Here is a 17,972-nt window from a genome sequence, read left to right on the forward strand (position 1 = left end):
CTATGACAGTAATCACCACAGCTGTGCTGCTTCGTAAAATCTTTCGGCGTCTGCGTCGATGACATTGATATGCTGTCCTCGAGGGCCTCCGTCGAGCTGACGTCACCGGATGTTACGAGCAGGACGCACGTAGCCTCAGTTGTAGTTTTTTCCCAGAACGTGTGGCACCAATCTTCTGCCAGTATGACCACAGAAAGCCTTGCGGAAACGTAAGCTGCAATCGCATAAGAAATTCTGTAGCGGGGCAGGTAGGGAGGGAGCGATATGGAATATGTCGTCGGACCATCCCATCGAAAGAACGTTACCAGGTAAGAGAGTAACTTGTTTGTCGAGGGGATTGGGTCCTCCGACGTATTCCATATCTATGACAGACTCCCAAAGCAGTACCAACGTATGGAGGAGGGAAAAAGAATTTAGAATATAGAAATTTAGAATGCCCAATCAAATTGCAGAGTAAAGGAACACCTTACCAAAGGCGAGATCCTGCCCATGGATAGAACCTAGGGAGTAGTGTTGTACAAAAGTATGGACCGAAGCCCATGTGGCTGCTTCACAGATGTTACAAATAGGAACACCCCTCTGCAGGGCAGTAGAGGCAGCCATACCCCTAGTAGAATGGGCCCGTAAGCCTACCGAAGGGTCCTTACCCGCCAAGCGGTAACATTCAGAAATTGCCAAGATAATCCATCTAGACAAAGTCTGCTTAGTAACAGCTTGTCCCAAACGCCTTCCAGCGTAACCAATAAAGAGCCGATCGTCCACTCTGACCCAGGACATGCGAGAAATGTAGAAACTCAAAGCTCTCCTAAGATCCAACCTATGGAGCCTCTCCTCTTCCTTACCAGGATGTGGAGAAGGATAAAATGCCAGAAGAACAACCTTCTGGCTTAAATGAAATTCCGACCCCACCTGCGGAAGAAAGGAAGGACGAACTCTAAGGACAACCCGGTCCTTATGAAACACAGTGAAGGGTGGCTTAACTGAAAGTGCCTGCAATTCACTCACTCTGCGAGTGGAAGTGACCGCAACTAAAAACACAGCTTTAAGGGTTAACAGCCTCAAAGGACAAGAATGTAAAGTCTCAAACAGAGCACCCATAAGGAATTTCAGAACAATCTTCAAATCCCAACCAGGCACCTGGAAAGGTGATGGCGGAAACACGTTAGTGAGTCCTTTGAGAAACTAAGAAATTAAAAGGAATTTTGAAATAAGAACACTCCTCAGACAAGCGCTTAAATATAGACAGCGCCGCCAGGTAACCTTTAACAGTACCCACTTGCAGGCCCCTGTGGGCCAACAAAAGCAAAAAGACAGAACCACAGGAATGTCTCACATGAAAAAGGATCCACATTCTTAACCCTGCACCAGTCGCAGAACATTCTCGGTACAGGGACTTTGTTGCTGGCCGTCTGGCTGAAAGCAACACCTCCATCACGTCTTCAAGGAGGTCCAAATCCTTATACCTCAACCTTTCAGAAGCCAAGCGTGAAGGTTGAGGGATCTGACCTCTGGATGGAGAACCTGACGCTCCTCCCATGAGAGCAGGTCATCTCGGTAGGGAAGACGACGTGGAGGGCAGATGGACATGTTGAGAAGGTCCGGGTACCACGTCCTCCGAGTCCAAGCCGGAGCAATGAGGATCATCCGGGAACCGAACCTCCGTAACCTCTGCAGCACTTGCGGGATGACGGGGACTGGAGGAAACACGTACAGCAGTGGGAAGGACCACTCCACCACAAACGCGTCTCCTAAGGCTCCTTTTGGAGGAAATTCCCACGAGCAGAACCTTTCGCACTTCCGGTTGACACTGGAGGCAAAGAGATCCACCTGAGGGGTCCGCCAAAGTGCGAAGATCTCCAGGAGAATCTCCTAAACCAGCTCCCACTCATGAGAGATTGCGCTCTGCCTGCTCAGAGCGTCCATCTCGTTTTCGTCTCCGGCCAGATGAACTGCCGAGATCGAAACTTTCTGCTGGATGGCCCAGAACCAGAGATGCATCGTCTCCCTGCACACCTGCACAGAGGAAGTGACCCTGCCCCCCCCCCTTTTTGTTGAGGTAGGGCATGGCCACTGTTGTCCGTCAGAATCAGGACATTCTTTCCTCGCAGAGTCGGCAGAAAAGCCTTCAGGGCAAGCCTGACGGCCCTCAGCTCCAACAGATTGATATGGAGTCTGGACTCCGACGGAGACCAACGACCGCTGACTGTCAACTCGTTGGCATGAGCTCCCCATCCCATGAGGGATGCATCCGTCACGATCGTCACCTCTGGCCAGTGAGCCAAAATGGAGCCCCCTTCATCAGATTGCCTTCGACGGCCCACCACAGAAGGTCCTGCGTGACCGATGGTGGCACCTGAACGGGGTCTGACATCCTGCCAGAGGACTGCGACCGCTGCATCTTGAGGGCCCACTGCAGAGATCTCATCCGCAACCTGGCCTCAGGCACCAGAAGAATGCAGGATGCCATGAGGCCGAGCAACCTCAAGAACTCGAACGCTGGGAGACTCTGGGCGTGTTGAAACTTGTGCACCATCTGCTGAATGTGAAGAGCCCTCACCTGGGGAGGAAAACACTGCCTGAGGGATGTGTCGAGCACTGCTCCGATGTACTGGAGCCGCTCGGTTGGCGTCAAATGGGACATCTTTAAGTTGAGGGAGAAGCCCAGCTTGTGAAGGGAGTGGCAGGTGACGGACAGATGATCCAGGACTTGCTCAGGAGAGCGTGCCCTGATCAACCAATCATCCAGGTAGGAGTAGACGTGAATTCCCCCTTTCCTGAGATACGCTGCCACCTTCACTATGAGCTTGGTGAAGACCCTCGGGGCGGAGGTCAATCTGAACGGCGGGACCGGAAACTGAAAGTGCGAGTCGCCAACCGCGAACCTCAGGTACTTCTTGTGCTTTGGATGGATCGGCACATGAAAATAAGCATCCTTGAGGTCGACAGACACCAACCAGTCCTGAAGTTGAAGGGCCTGGAGGACTTGAGAAAGAGTCACCATCTTGAACTTGTCCTTCCTGAGGAGCTTGTTCAAACCGCGCAAGTCCATGATGGGTCTCAATCCCCCGTCTTTCTTTGAAATAAAAAAATAAGGGGGAATATCATCCCTTGTTCCTCTACGCTACAGGCACCAGTTCTATGGCGCCTTTCTCCAGCAGGGAATGAATTTCCTGCGCAAGGAGCAGATCCGGACTCTTCAAAGAGAGATTCCCTGGTGGATTGCCGTGAGGCCTCTGCCGGAAAGGAGGACAGTAGCTGTGGGCTATGATCTCCAGAACCCACACATCTGAAGTAATGGCACGCCACTCTACCAGATGTTGCGCCAGCCTTCTCCCAACTGGCGAACTATGGGACATGGCCTCATGACTGAGCTGAAGCGGCTGCGGCAGTGCCTGAGGGCAAAGAGGCAACTGCCCGAGCGGCCTTGGCACCTCGAGTACCCTGTTTTTCCACCTCTGGCACTCCTACGGTGGCCCCCTTTGACTTGCAGCTCCTCTCGATTTACCAAATGTTGAGTAATATCGAAAGGAACCTCCCCTCCATTGCTGTCCCCTAGGACGAAAAGGCAGAGGTTGGCGAACTGCAGCGCTCAATGACTTCGCTGCAGCTTTGGAGGTCTGCAACCTCTCAAGGCTCTTGTCAGCCTTGCTGCCAAAAAGAAGTTCACCATCAAAGGGCATGTTGAGGAGCCGGGTCTGCACATCAGGAGCAAACCCCCGACTTTCGCAACCACGCAAACCTGCACATTACGGTGCTCACCGCCATGGACCGGCTGACACAATCTGCCATGTCCAAACCCGACTGAACGGCCTCACACATGGCATCCTTGCCATCCTGTACAATAGCAAGAAATCCATCCCGTTCCTCCCCTTCGGGAATATGTCTTTTGGAAGGAATCTCATTCCTCAGGAGTGGAATGCTTGTTGGGACAAGCTACCCGCCGACGAGCGGAGTCCTCGGATGAGGACGGGGAAGGCGACCTGTGACAGCGCTTCCGTGAGTGCCTCGAAGAGGCAGAGGAATGTTGAGACCGACTCCTGGACCGAGACCCCCCCCCAGACTCACGGCGACGATGCAGAGAGTCGCCCCTCGAATCGTCTGTAGAAAGTCCAATGGATCGCGACTTCCGGGGCTTGGCCACCTTACCCACCGACAGCTTCTTCTTACGCTCCACCAAGCCTTCGATGTAAGCGACTGGCATTCGACACAGCCATGCGTATTGTGGTCCTCCCCGAGGCACCAGAGGCAAGCGTTGTGCGTATCCGTCAACGACATCTTGGACCCGCACACCCGACACTTCTTAAAACCCGACCGCGGGGTGGAGGAAGCTGAAGACAGCATTTCAATGCACAAACGCACAGATTCGAAGAACCGAAAGAACAGGATTCAGTAGAACCGAGGCGCGCCGAGATCTCCGAAGCGAACACGTTCGCGGAAAAAAAGAACTGAGGCTACGGGCGTCTTGCGTCCCACTTATAACATCCAGTGGCCTGGGCTCGACGGAGGCCCTCGAGGACAGCGTATCAACATCATAGACGCAGGACGCAGAAAGATTTTCCGAAGCAGCACAGCTGTGGCGATTACTGTCAGATATGGAATACGTCGGAGGACCCTGTTCTGCTCAATTTATGCTTAGCTCAAAATGGCGCGGGAGCACAATGCATTCTGGGAGTGCTCAGAGCCATGTTGGATATTTACTTCACTCCGCAGTGAAAGGCTGCACACATTTTGCTGAAGTGTTAGATTCACAGTGCTGAGATAAACATGCTTTTTCAAACTTGGTATGCCGTCAAGGCCATTTCTGCTGGGAAAAGCTAACGTTATGACTGGTCACTGGTTTCCGTGGAGCATGGTTTTAGAGCAGGGAGGCCCTGCATTCCTTGGGGGGGAGCTCTCGATTGACCCAGCATGCAACCGACGGCTGTCCCTCAACTGCGCAGGTGCAATTCCAGAAGGTTCGAGAATGAACTCCTTTTTTTTTGGAGTGCCTATATAGGCGGAAACCTGGAGGGGTCAGGTGAGACTTCAGCCAGAGAAGGACGCTCCGTTTGGCCTTTCTGTGAGCTGTAGCACTCTCTTCCTGGCTGTCCCCCCGGAGTCTTCCAGCCGCTTCTCGATGAGATGAGGACAAAATTTACGCTCACGGTGATGTATTTCTTTTGCTTTCTTACTTATGGCCATGTTAGTTTTATGAGTTATTTCTATGTACCTGTATTTTTTGAATAAATAGCCGTAAAGAGCCGATTATCTTCTAGAGGGTGCGTGGCTGTGAGTTATTGTGTGTGTCTGTCTGTTTTTGGGTTGAAGTATTTGCTCTATAATTGCATCGGTGATTTATGGTAGTTCTGTGCGCTTTTCAGAGGAGAGCAATACAGACCCAATCCCCTCGAAATCAATGTTTAGTTTCACATTTTATGGTTAAACAAAATCCGATTTGGTCATCATTCACTATGAAAGGAAGTCAATAGTGTCAAAATCTGCTGAACTACTCCCAGCATTCTACCACTGTCCCAGCACTTCATGTGTCAATAACTCCTACCTTCCCTGACTGAGATTGCAACAATACAGCGTGACAGACAAGTGTACCTGGTCTATCAGCTGTACTTCCCCTTTGCCCATATATAAATTGAGTCCCATACCATTGCACGATTAGGAGAAACGGGAATCCCCCTCAAACTACCTCGAAGCAGAAGAGCCAGCTGTATGCACGAGTCCCCTCTAAAGGCCACAATGCTATGAGCAGCAAAAACAATTTCAAATAGCATTTCAAAATGAAAAGTTTGTAGTTTAAAATATAGCTTACATAAAAGGTATCCAAGCCAATGCAATAAAGATCAAATTCCTCATACACCACAAGGGATTGCCTGCAGAGGAAAAAAAAGCAATCATCTGTACAATCTGTACATATATTCACGCATTTCCATTTTCCTCAGCACTCGACTCATCTGCTTTAATCGTAGCCTCCTCATAATTAAGTGCCTTCTATGGATCATAAAAGGAGTGCCATTTCACATTGCTTTTAATGCATAATTGCATGAGCCAATAGAACGTTACTAACCGACTACAAAGGTGATTAAGGGTTAAAATGCCCACTCAGCCCAACCAAGAGCCAACACGTTAATAAAGATAAAACGGGAACAGATATACCTCTTCTTTGCCTTTGGTTGTAGAGTAGGTCAAGGGACGGCTATACTCTCAAGCGGGGTTTGAATGTGGTTCAGTAGCAACCCAAATAGCAAAGTGGAACAGTCCAAAACAAAGGAATGTTCAGACACGGTTCTATAAAAATATACAAACTTTAAACAACACACCATGTACAATAATAACTAAATAGATGTCACTGCAAAAAAACACCCCTATACAAAGATCACAGAAAATGCAAGATAACAGATGCAGCACTCTGTTCAAAGGGATATGTTCTTGAGGTTGCAAATGTGATTCAGCCAGTCTTTAGGGCCAATAATAGACCAGGAATGCGATTATCAGTCATTAGCACCCTGGGCGGGGGAGCCATCCAATCAGGTGGCTAGGAACGCGGGCTGACACTACCAGTGAAAGCCTGCGTTCCAAGCAGCCTGATGACTGGCTCCCCCGCCTGCAATCTTCCCCCGTCAACCCACTTTATTTTTGTTCCCTCTCCCTCCCCCCATCCTACATACCTGATTGCGGCGGCGAGGATCGCCACCGCTGCACGTTTCCCAGTGGGGCCATCATGGAAATTTAAGAGAGGCTCTGTATGGAGCTGCACCTTCCAATTCCCTGGCAGCCATGTTGGTATAGTATTTTCTCTCCGAGAACGGGATGCTGCGAGGCATTCCGGTCACGGAGAGAACATTTTAAAAAAAAAAACATTTAGTACCCGTGTAGCGCACCCCACGGGTGCTAATGGCGATATGCCCCTCGGTGGCTGGGCCCACCCTGTGAGTAACGGCCAGCCACCCTCGTTAAGGCACTTGCGTCTAGTGAAGGTGGTCATTTCCAAAAGGCAGATCCCAAACTAGGAATAAATGGACTCACCCCAGTAGGGAATGAGACCAGGAGAAAGATGGCAAGTTGAACAAAGGTTACATCAGGTAAACGATGCACGCAGAGGACTCTGCTGCTCTGAGAGCGCTCTGCCAAATAATACATGAACAGTAAGTTATATGCACAGAAAACGTCATGACATACAGTGTGAAATATCCGCGTTCATTGGTGGACCTCTATGGCCCAGTATGTAGCAATATACAGTGCCAGACTCCAATTGGTTGCTGTAGCTTGGGCGGTCTGTCGGCACGTGGGCTCATCTCTGCAGGGTGAAGGTCAGGCTGGGTCCCCAAAATGCAATTGTTCTAACTAATCTAAACTACACAAGAATTATGGCATGCTAAGAGTAATGCGAGACATAAAACGTATACCAGAATGCGGGGGGTCACCTGTAAATCCTGGACCAACATATACACATTCTTAACCCAGGCCTTGGTGGGGGCAGGGGTGCGGTGGTCCTTTTTCCCCAGGTGCCTTATCTAGGGGTTTCGATCTGAGATTTATTCACCTGGTGCCTCATAGTTCAAACAAATGGATTGATAGGTGTTAGTCCATGGGGAATATATGATCACATAGGATTACGTATATTGGGAGCAATCTAGGGTGGTCTGTGGGGAAGGGTCCTACCACTGCTACATGAGAGAATAGAGGGGCAAAAGATTGTGCAGGCAATTATTTCTAAAGGTGGGGGTCGCAGGAGAAGGTTTGTGGAGATGGATGACTACACAAGTCAAGATTCGCCCCAGTCACACGCAGGGCAATGAGCTCAGAGGAAGAGAAATAATACTGTTTCGGTTTGCAACAATTCACGCCTGGGCTTCTGTGAGAAAAGGGCTGGTGCAGCGCAGACAGGGGAGGAGGCGGTGGTGGTGGGGGTGTCAGGGCTGGCTGTGCGCGGCGCTGGACAACGGGAGAGAAGGCTTCCAGATCGTTGTGCGGCCTAGTAAAAAGATTGAGTCTGAGGTGACACAAAATGGAGTCTGAGTGTATCATCCAATGGCTTCCTTCCACTGCTGTCAGAGGAAAGACAAGGGGGGACGTCTCCCCGCGATGGGATGAGCAATAGACCTTTCACGTGGAATGTACAGTGGGGGGGCAAAAAGACCCTTCCTCCCTTACATACCCCCTTTCATTACTCCTAAAGTAACAAATACCCTTGTTATTAGTGCGCCTACGTTCCTCTGCCTCCATCACTGCTTCATCCTTAGCTAGAGATCCTTTTATTGGCATCCAAGCCCTGCACACAGATCTCAGGCTTTGACCCCTTCTTGCGTATTCATCAGGAGTACATGTCATATAGATACACCCACCATCCCCCTCTAAATCTACCCACAATTCCTTATACCATTCTAGTTAATAGGGCTCCTTGATAGTTGTATGCCACAAATTATCCACTCTGTCCCCTGTGTTGTATGCTGCCATCATGCGGTATTTGGGCTCCTGGTTATCCCCCGTTTACACTTATACATCTTTCACATCATGAGGCACCTTTGTTGGGCTGCCCATTGTCAGCATCATCATTGCACTACTAGGCATAGCTTTTGCACAGCATCAAACCCCTACCTGGCACACATGCACACGCAATTAGTAGCAAAAATACTATGATGGGTACCAGTAGCTTCATTACAGTCCCAAACCATGATGGTACGCATTCAAAAACCGTGTCGAACCAGTCACTTTGCTGCACACCACCTTCCTTATTCATTCTTTCTTCGAAATTGTGTACTGCAGTTATCACGTGTGATAATGTCCCATTGTCGGTATCTGCAGAAGGCACGAATGTGCAACATGCACTCCTGAGTTTTCATCAAACACCGCCTTCCATTGCTGTGAGGCGATCCAATGTTGGTTTGATCCCATGGGCACCTTCCCTTCTCCGTGGAAGCAAAGTTCGTATTAGACTTCAAGTTGGATCTTGATTGGCTTTTCGAGGGCTGTTACCCATTTAACTTTGGCAATGTGCAGAGACCAGACCTGAGTGCATGTTTTCTTGACCCAGAGACATTTTTCTTCTGACAGTCCTCGTAGTGCTTCCGCCTTGCACATCACTGTGTCCTCTTGCCATTTGTTTTCCGTGAACATTGTCCCTTTTATGACAAAAACATTTTCTTTTACGCACAGTACTCCTTGAGGCTTGCTGTGGCAGGTTTTCTCATTCTGGATCAGTTGTAATGCGACTGTGTGTGCCTGGAAGGTACTTCGAATTCTACAAAGTGCAAGAAGAAAGAGACACTGGGCATCCACTATTGGAGTTTCCCGGGGTATTAGAACCTTCGGTGTTCCTGATGCATGAGGTATCAGGGAACACACATAGCAACTCTCATTAGTTGCTTTTTTTCCCCATGGTGCTCATGTTAGAGTACCATTTGTTAGACTGATCTGGGTGACGGGGGTCTTCCACTGCATCTAACCCTAGGCTATGGTATCTATCGTACCTTTTCTGCTCCGCCTCCCTTTTCCTTCTGTTACTCCCCCATAGACCGTTATATAGCTTCATAATTCTTTGATAACGAATAGGAAAAATTCCTAAATTCATCTTTTAACTTTGATCATCATTATGTTGCCAATACTGTGTGGTAAAATGGGTGTTTTGGGCGGGGGTATGAGTCCTAATGAGCATGTAGCAGTTTTGCCCCCCCCCTTCTTTAATACCTTTCAAAATAAAGGTTATAGACCAGTAAACATAATAATATAGTTGAAAAAACAATGGTGGCAAAGTAGAGGCCACACTCATGAATATGCTCTAGTAGCACTAACACTTCCCCTACTGCTAACTATATTTGTAGCGTTGTCATTGAGGGCCCTCATGTCTGCCATGTCTGTAGCTACAGAGTGAAGTACAATGAGGTAAGTGCACTTTTAATTATGGAAAACGTCTATGAGAGAGAGAGAGAGAGAGAGAGAGAGAGAGAGAGAGAGAGAGAGAGAGAGAGAGAAGTAATCATCGCTCATCTTGGTCTACTATTAATCATTTAGTTGTACTTGTATTTACATTTTTACATATTGCTGATATTTTGAAATATTTTGTTTCTACTCAGTGAATCCCTTTACGGTACAGCCACTTCTTGTTTATTTTGCTGCTCCCCTTCTGGTAGTATGCTGTCATGGGCTTTCCTAACATCTGAAAGGTGTATCTAATATTTAAGGCCCTTAACCTTCACTGCAGAGGGGGTGCAATATATCACCACGTAAGGGCTGTGAAATCTTGGAGAATTCCATCTCCTCACAAAACTTCGAACATATATCAACTCTCCGGGCATGAATTGCGTCATGGGGAGGTCTGTTGCTGCAGTGTTTGTGTCTGCTTCCCTTTCTCTTGTGAAGGGTGGGGCCACCTGCTTAGCTATACTCCTTACTACCCGTGTAAGCTGTGTCAAATACTCTGTGAATTCCTCTCCTAAAATTGTGGCAGTCCTATGAGCATCGGATGCTCTTCTCATGGAGGCTAGCAGTGTGTGCATACATCTTCCTGTTACTGTTTCGTGCAGGGACAAGTGTTGGTCTTTGCTTGGTTGAGTTCGCAAAATGAAACAATGCCAAGGGCAGGCAATTTACCTAATCATTTGCAAGGGTGTGGCACAACTTTGACAGTCTGTCTTTAAGGAGGCTGTTGATTTTCTTGACCATCCGGTAAATGGAACATAGTTTGTGTTTAAAGTAGTAACATCCCTGTTAGGCATTAAAGAGGTCATTAACAAAGTGAGCTTCGTTGTCGGAGCGTATGACATCACAAATGCCCCAACGCGGAAACACTTCCCTCACCAAAAATGTTGCTGCGCATTTCGCATCTGGGTGGGCACAGGGTCCTTCCTCCACCCAGAGTGAAAAGGGGCAGACCACCACTATATTAGGCATCTTGCTCCATTGCACCTTTCTCCTATGTCTGCATAATCGATGTGCAGCTCACGGAAAGGTCCGACGGGGCGGGGCAGTGTTCCTCGCAGTGTCCTGAGGGTCATTCCAGAGTTGTAAGTTTGACATGTTACACATTCAAGTGTCATTTTAGTGAGGTGCTCCTGCATGATTGGGACAAACCAGTCTTGCTGGATGTCCACAGCTATGTGTTGTTTTGTTGTGTGTGCTGGATAATGTAGTTGTTGGAATGCAAGCTATAATAAACGCCACAGCTATTACTACCTTTCCTGTATTTTCTTGACGCCAAAGGAGATCAGTGGGCGACTGTGTGTACCCCCTCTTTGGCCACATCTCTTGTTCTTCTATTGGAGCTCTCTTTTGTAAGTCAATTATTTGTGTGATGGGCAGTGAGTTACACCCAACTTCTTTTTCCTCCTGTGCATTACCCTTTAGTAAATATTCTGTTGCTTGGGGCTTTTGGAAATATGCTGCCTGTTTTGCAGCGGTGTCTGCTGCCGCATTTCCTAAGGAAATTATGTTACTGTTATTTGTATGGGCTTGGCATTTTACCAAAGCCACAACTGATGGTTCTGCTAGGGCTTCTATCAGCTCATTTAAAAGTTTGGCATGTTGTACTGGGGGCCCGCCCGCCCTTCAGAAACCTCTCCTTCTCCATCCAGACAATCCAGCATGTACCATTGTGGTTACATATGCCGAATTTGAATAAATTGTTACTGTGCTGTGCATCCCTTTGCTATGCGCAACGCTTCAATTAGTGCTACAAGCTCTGCAGCTTGTGCCGAGTAATGCAATGCTAGACGTTTTTGTACAATGATCTCATACTCTCCTTCTTCCAGTCTTACTACTGCTGCACCCACATGCTTCTCACCCGTCTCTGGGCAAATAGATGCTGACCCGTCGGTCGGGCATGGCTCTGTGATAAATGTGGCTGGATTTACTTTTTTGTAGCTCACTATGTGAATGTTTGAGCTGTAAAGTATTATTTCATAAGCGGTTGCTCTTTTTGTCGCAAGTGTAGATTTAGATCGTTCTAGAATTGCAAACAAGGAATGTTCTACAAACAGTGTTATGGAGCATCCCACCACTATGGTGGTGCTCTTTTCAATTGAAAAGGCGGCGGCTGCCAGAGCTTGTTCGCACGCAGAGTGCCCTTGCATCACGGAATCTAGGGTGCCACTGTTGTAGGCCAATGGCTTGCGCCCAAAGGATGACTTAGGACAGCAGTCATGAGGGTCATCACAATGTGAAACAAGTAGAATTCTCGTTCATAGTCTGGGGTCGCTAGAACAGGGGCTGTGCAAATAAGTTCCTTTAGTGTGGTGAAGGCAGTGTTCATCTTTTGTGTCCATGTGATAGCTGTGTTTTCCTTTTGCGCCTCCTTTAGTGCTTCTAGTAGGGGCCTAGTGTATGCTGTGTAGTCAAGTATCCATGCTCGGCAATAATTACATATGTCAAGAAACTTCTGCATGTCTTTCACTGTGTGGGGCCAGATTGCTGTGCATACTGCTGCTGCTCTGTCTGGGATAACCATCCTTTGATATTAGTTGTCCCAGATATAGTACTTCTGCTAGACAGTACTGCAACTTCCCTCTGTCCACCTTGTACCCTTTGTGTGCCAACAATTTTAGTAATGTGATGGAGTCAGTACTGTGCCTCACCCCCACCCCAAACCAAAAGGTTGTCTATGCATTGTATCACTGTGCTCTTGACGTCAATATTGCCAAGATCTTCATGCAATATTATGTTAATAATACTCAAGCTTTCGCAGTATCCCTGTGGTAACCTATAATGCTTGTATCTTTTCCCTCTCAGGGTGAATGCGGTCAGGTATTGTGAGCTGGAATCGAGTGGTACTGAGAAAAAAAAAATGTTTTCAAGTCTACCACTGTGAAGCATGTTGCTGCTTTTGGAATGCTGCACAAAATGGATGCGGGATTCGGGAAAAGGGTAAACTCCTGTATGATGTCATTAAGTGGGCATAAATCCTGTACCATCCTCCAAGTCCCTCCTTTTGCTTTCTTAGTTGGATAAATCACAGCATTGCAAGGGGAATTTGATGGCACAATGATACCCTGCTGTAGTAGTGCATGTGTTGTTTCTTTTATTCCATCCTCTGCTTCCCTTGACAGGGGATATTGTTTTACTCGGGGCAGCAGCGCGCCAGGCATGATTTTAATCATAACTGGGGTAACCTCTTGTAAGAGCCCTACATCATGGGGGTTGGTGGTCGTTAATTTTGGGGGCACCTGTTGCATGTCCTCAACAAAAAAAGGACGGTGGTGCACTTACAATGGCCATGAGGGGGTTTGTCACTCGTCTGTTCTAGACCATTATGTCACAGGGTATCCATATTTCCATTATTATCTCTCCATCATGGTCATTGTCAGTAAATAGCTCCTCTTCAGTCAGATCGTACAGCGCTATGTTTGGGCATAATACTGTTCGCCACTCGCACCTGTGTGTGTCCAGACCTATTGCCACAATATGTTTAGCTGATACTTGTACTCCCTGCAGATCTAGGGAGGGGATGGTACCTGGTAATATTTCAGGGGCGGAAAACAAAGTCAGACGGTACTATCCACTCCGTTCGTGTTATTTTGGGAACCACTCTTGCTGGGACCTGTATCCCATACACAAACATGTCTGCATTGGTGGGCACCCCTCGGACGGCTATTTCATTTGCTATTGTATTGATCAAGCATTGCCCGGAGGGGGCATACTCCCGATGTTGAACACACTATACCCCTTTCAGTGAAAGAAATAGTCATATTGAGCTTGCTAAGGAGGTTCCTCCCCAGCAAGTTTATCAGTGAGTCTTCGTGATAAAATAGGGGTGCTCGCACTTTTCCCCCTCCTACCGTTATGTCCAAATCTTAAGTATATGGAACCGTGACCACAGCCCCGGAAAATCTGTGCGTTTCCAAATTTTTGCCCGACAGCCGTAACCTGCCTTCCATTAGGCATGATTTTTCTGCTCCCGAGTCCACCGTGAAGATGAACTGTCTCATATCTCCACCCCAACCAGTGGTTCCTCGGCTGGACGTAGGGTAGTTGATCGGTCTGGATACGCAAGTGTTCTCTGTGGGCTGTCCTAGTCTGGGTGTGTGTTCGTTCCCGGGAAAAAAAAAAAACACGACGTTTTCCCCCAACCATGGCTGTTTCCTGAAACGGTGCTTACACGCCACTGGCGGTGGTGGCAAAAGGATTACTGTGTGTGTTCCTCAGTTGGTTTTGATGTGTAAGTCGTTGTGTCCCCTGTGGTGGTGTTCTGTGCTCTTGTGTGAAGTGAGGTTCAACCTGTTCCCCTGGTTTGTATCCACCCATAGGGACTGCCTGGGTGAGGATGGCCGTACTGTTGATCATTATTAAATCCTTGTGTGTTCCGATGTCATGGCCACTGGGCAAGGACCACTAGTTCCATCATCTAAAGGGTCCAGGTGGACCCAGTCCTGACGCCTTTGGTGCCAGCACATGAGAAAGTGTACTCTGCACACTTTATTTCTGGTGCACGCGTTATTTGCTCCCCTGCGGGTTCCCCTTGTGCATCCAGGTCAGGCGTGGCCATAGGGAAATATTGGGCTGCACGTGCACCATCCTCTGGGAGTGGCAAGGTGGAGCCACAAGGCAGAGCAAAGGGGCATGGCTGCGACCAGGCTATTTAAGCCTGCCCCGCCCGCATGCAAACGCTTTGCGTTAGTCTGCTTATAGCAGCGTAACGCTCACCGCCGCCTGAAGCGCTCTTACCCGATTCCAGTAATACCATCGCTTGAAGCGCAGCTTACCCGACTTTAGGAACATCTTCTCCAGCGCACATCTTACCCGATTCCAGCAGTCATCGCAGTCGAGGTGCATTCTCACCTGTTCCAGGCGTCTAAGCTACGCAGGAGCTCGCGGATCCATCCATCCATCCATCCATCCATCCATCCATCCATCCATCCAGCAACCGCCGGTAGGTCTTCGAATAGCTGCCTCTCGTCAGACGTCGCCAGGCCATCCCAGCAGGAGAAAAGCACAAACAAGGTTAGAAACATAGACTTTACGCCAAGGTCACGCGCAACTTATCCCTCGCACTTGACCTTAGAACCCAACTTACCTTCTACTGGGGACCACGTAAACTCCTCTGGCCTCCATTTGGACTCGCTCCCAACACAGCGACTGCGCTGGGCCCTTCATCACCTACTGGGGAGAAGGAAAGATATTACAAGGGTTACGGACAATAATCACAGAAAAAAGACATTGCAAAAGGATACGGACAATAATCACTGTTAAGAATCACTTACCTTTGAAGTGGATCAGCCACAGCCGGTCTGGGCTGCCACGCACACGGACCAGTGAAGAAACTAGGTCTATTAAAGGCGCCTATGCAGTTGAGAAGCAGGACGGAGAGCTCATCCTCATAAATAAGCAGGTGAGACTATATGTGTAGACGCATGCTCACCTCATTCTGGGAAGAAGGGTTCGAGGGAAATCCTAGTCCAACCACAGCATTCTCACTGCCTCTCGTATTCTCTCAGGGGCAGTGTCAGCAACCAGCGCAGTCTACACTACAGGAGCTTGGGAAGAAGCCTGATCCAGGGGAGCCAAGTCCAGGGAGGAATGCAACCGTGCCCAAACGCCCCCGCAGAGACCAGGTGAGCGTAAAATCTGATGATACGGCATGGGAAGGTTTCGACATTCCCTTGCAAAATGGCCCCACCTCCCACATGACCAACATGCTCCATGTCCCCCTCCTCGGGGTCCTTGTCCACTGTATCCTCCTCTCTGTCCCCTGTACCCACCTCTTCCTCGTTACCTTGCCACTGGGGCCCTCCATACTGCTCCTCTCCAACCCATTGTTCTTGCCCGTTCGCTGCCCACGTGGCTGCCATCATAGCCTGTAGTGCTATTGGCCCTTCCTCCCCGTCTCCCTGTCGTTCCGTGGGTAGGGCGGCTGTTACTGCTGCGACCTTCACCCGCTTATTTTGCACAAGTTTTGCTACGTCTGCTAATATTTTCTGTGGGATTTATTTCTCCCTTTCTTTGATCCTCCTACAGTAGTGTACTATGATGCTTTGCATTTCTGGCCACCCTTTGGCTTCTATCCCAGCAATTTTATCTAGGGCCTTCTGAATCTCCTGTAGGAGGCCTATTTTGATAATGAAGTAAAAGAGGGAGGTTGACTGGTCCCAGGCAGTGCCCGTCTCCTCCCTTCACATATCCTGCACCCGAAGAATGAACTGCGCAGCATCTTCATCGTCCTCCATTGTGCATTGCATCACCAAGTGTAAATCGGGGGTGTCGGGGGAGGTTCTCTGCAGTGCATTCCACACCTGTGGTCTCACATTATTGAATGATGCCCCATCATGCCGATCACAGTCCATTGTTACTCCCGGGAGCGCTGCCTTTAGCCATGTACTGTCTGCTTGGTCACCAACTGCAGATACTAACAAGCTCTTGACATCCCCTATTGCTAAAAGGGACACCTGCAGTGTTTTTCTCAAAAGGAATATATCCATTTCCCCGCACCCCAAAAGTGGGAGTAGTGACTTCAACAAATGTGTTTTGTCCATCGGAGCCCAAGGTACATAGTGAGGCCTTCCCGTTCCCTTGTGAATGAGGGGCAGCTGTAGATTCGTTCTCCCCCTCCCTTTACCTACCTTTGTTCCTTTTGTCTTTGCCAGTGCCATTCTCCCCATCCTGTTCCTAAGCCTTACTTGCCAACCGGCTTCTTCCCCTCCCACCTGTGCTGTCAGATACTGTACTTGAAGGACCCCTCCGGTCGCTCCTTCTTCGTACTCGATATCGCTCCAACAGTCTTCTTCCCTGTCAGATGTCATACTACCTTGTCCCACACTTACCTGATCACCTTCCTGCCCTACTCACACTATCTTAACCGGGGTACTATCAATGCGGAAGAGGAAATCCCTGGACTTCCATTCATCCTCTGCTACAATGGATGGGTTTTCCGATGGTGGGGGTGGTGGTGGCAGTGTCTGCCCTCCCCCTGGCAGCGATATTGTGTCGTGCACAGGGTTGTTAAGGTATTGATGATGTGATCCTCTATATTTCGGGTGATGCGTCCTATGTGGGCTGGGGGTGTGCTTGTTGAGCCATAAGGGCTTTTCGGGTCATAAGAGGGAAGGGGGGGGGGGCTACTGTCGGTGTAGTTGGCGCACTAGGTCGGGGTAAATATAGCTGTTCACATCACAATATCCTTCAGCAGGTTTTGTCAGCAATGGGTACAGCTTTTTTCTCCACCTCCCTCCTCCTGGGTGATGACCACTACAGGATGTAACTCCCTTTCTTTATTTTTCATAGGAGGCGTTTCTTCAAACATCCTCCAGAGATCCAAAACTTCCCTTCTATTTTGGAGCCACTTCCCTTTATATTTGGCCATTAAGTATGTCACAAGATCCAACACTGTCTTATCGAAAGACCCTCCTTCTGGCCATATTTGAGAGGTCTCTTCCCCCTTAAATTCATGTTAGCCATTGCCCATGGTACTTCTTTATTTTCTCACTATACAAGGGGAGGTGGTGGCAGATGTGCTGGCAGATGTGCAGGAGTGGTGTATGTGCGTGTGCGCGTGCGCGTGCGTCCCCACTGTCAATGCTTCACTTTATATCTCTAGCATAAAACTTTGCAAATTGCATTTCAAAACATTTTGAATACCTTATTTAGCTTTTGAACACTTTAGTAAAAGGAAACATAAAAACGTACACCACTTAGCACTTTCCCTCGACATACTGACGCACTGTACTGACATCATAAATACATGTTTCGTGTTCTTTGTTAACCGTTTATATCCTCAACCCTTTACTCAAAGAAAAAATGCTAAATTTTCCATGCCATCCACACCTCAGATTCACTCCACCCTGGCCTCTCCTGGGCCGACCTCTAAAAAGTGTTAGTCAATATCAAAAGAAAGAATTGCTACTATTTTCCCGAGTCTATTCCATATATAAGACTCTTTTCTCCACAATTGTAATCCTGCATTGGTCGAAACAGTACTATGCGGCACCGCCTTCCACCCCCTTTCAGAGCTAGGTTCCTGTATCTCCTCTTATTTCCTCACCTTGTATATAAAAAAA

General features: G+C 48.5%; 1 protein-coding gene across 4 annotated transcripts in view; it reads right to left on the minus strand.

The window, feature by feature from the left end:
* The window catches only part of RABGAP1 (RAB GTPase activating protein 1), a 3,038,993-nt gene that overhangs the window by 2,959,901 nt on the left and 61,120 nt on the right, over positions 1–17,972 (minus strand). For 2 of the 4 annotated variants that reach the window (XM_069609641.1, XM_069609644.1), the window contains exon 2: positions 5,804–5,864. The exons of the other annotated variants lie outside the window; for them this stretch is intronic. The gene's annotated coding sequence lies outside the window, so the exon portion shown is untranslated. The remainder of the gene's footprint in view (positions 1–5,803; positions 5,865–17,972) is intronic. 4 annotated transcript variants of the gene reach the window in all.

This window comes from Ambystoma mexicanum, chromosome 8, assembly GCF_040938575.1.
Source record: "Ambystoma mexicanum isolate Mex_15411 chromosome 8, UKY_AmexF1_1, whole genome shotgun sequence".
Lineage (NCBI taxonomy): Eukaryota > Metazoa > Chordata > Amphibia > Caudata > Ambystomatidae > Ambystoma > Ambystoma mexicanum.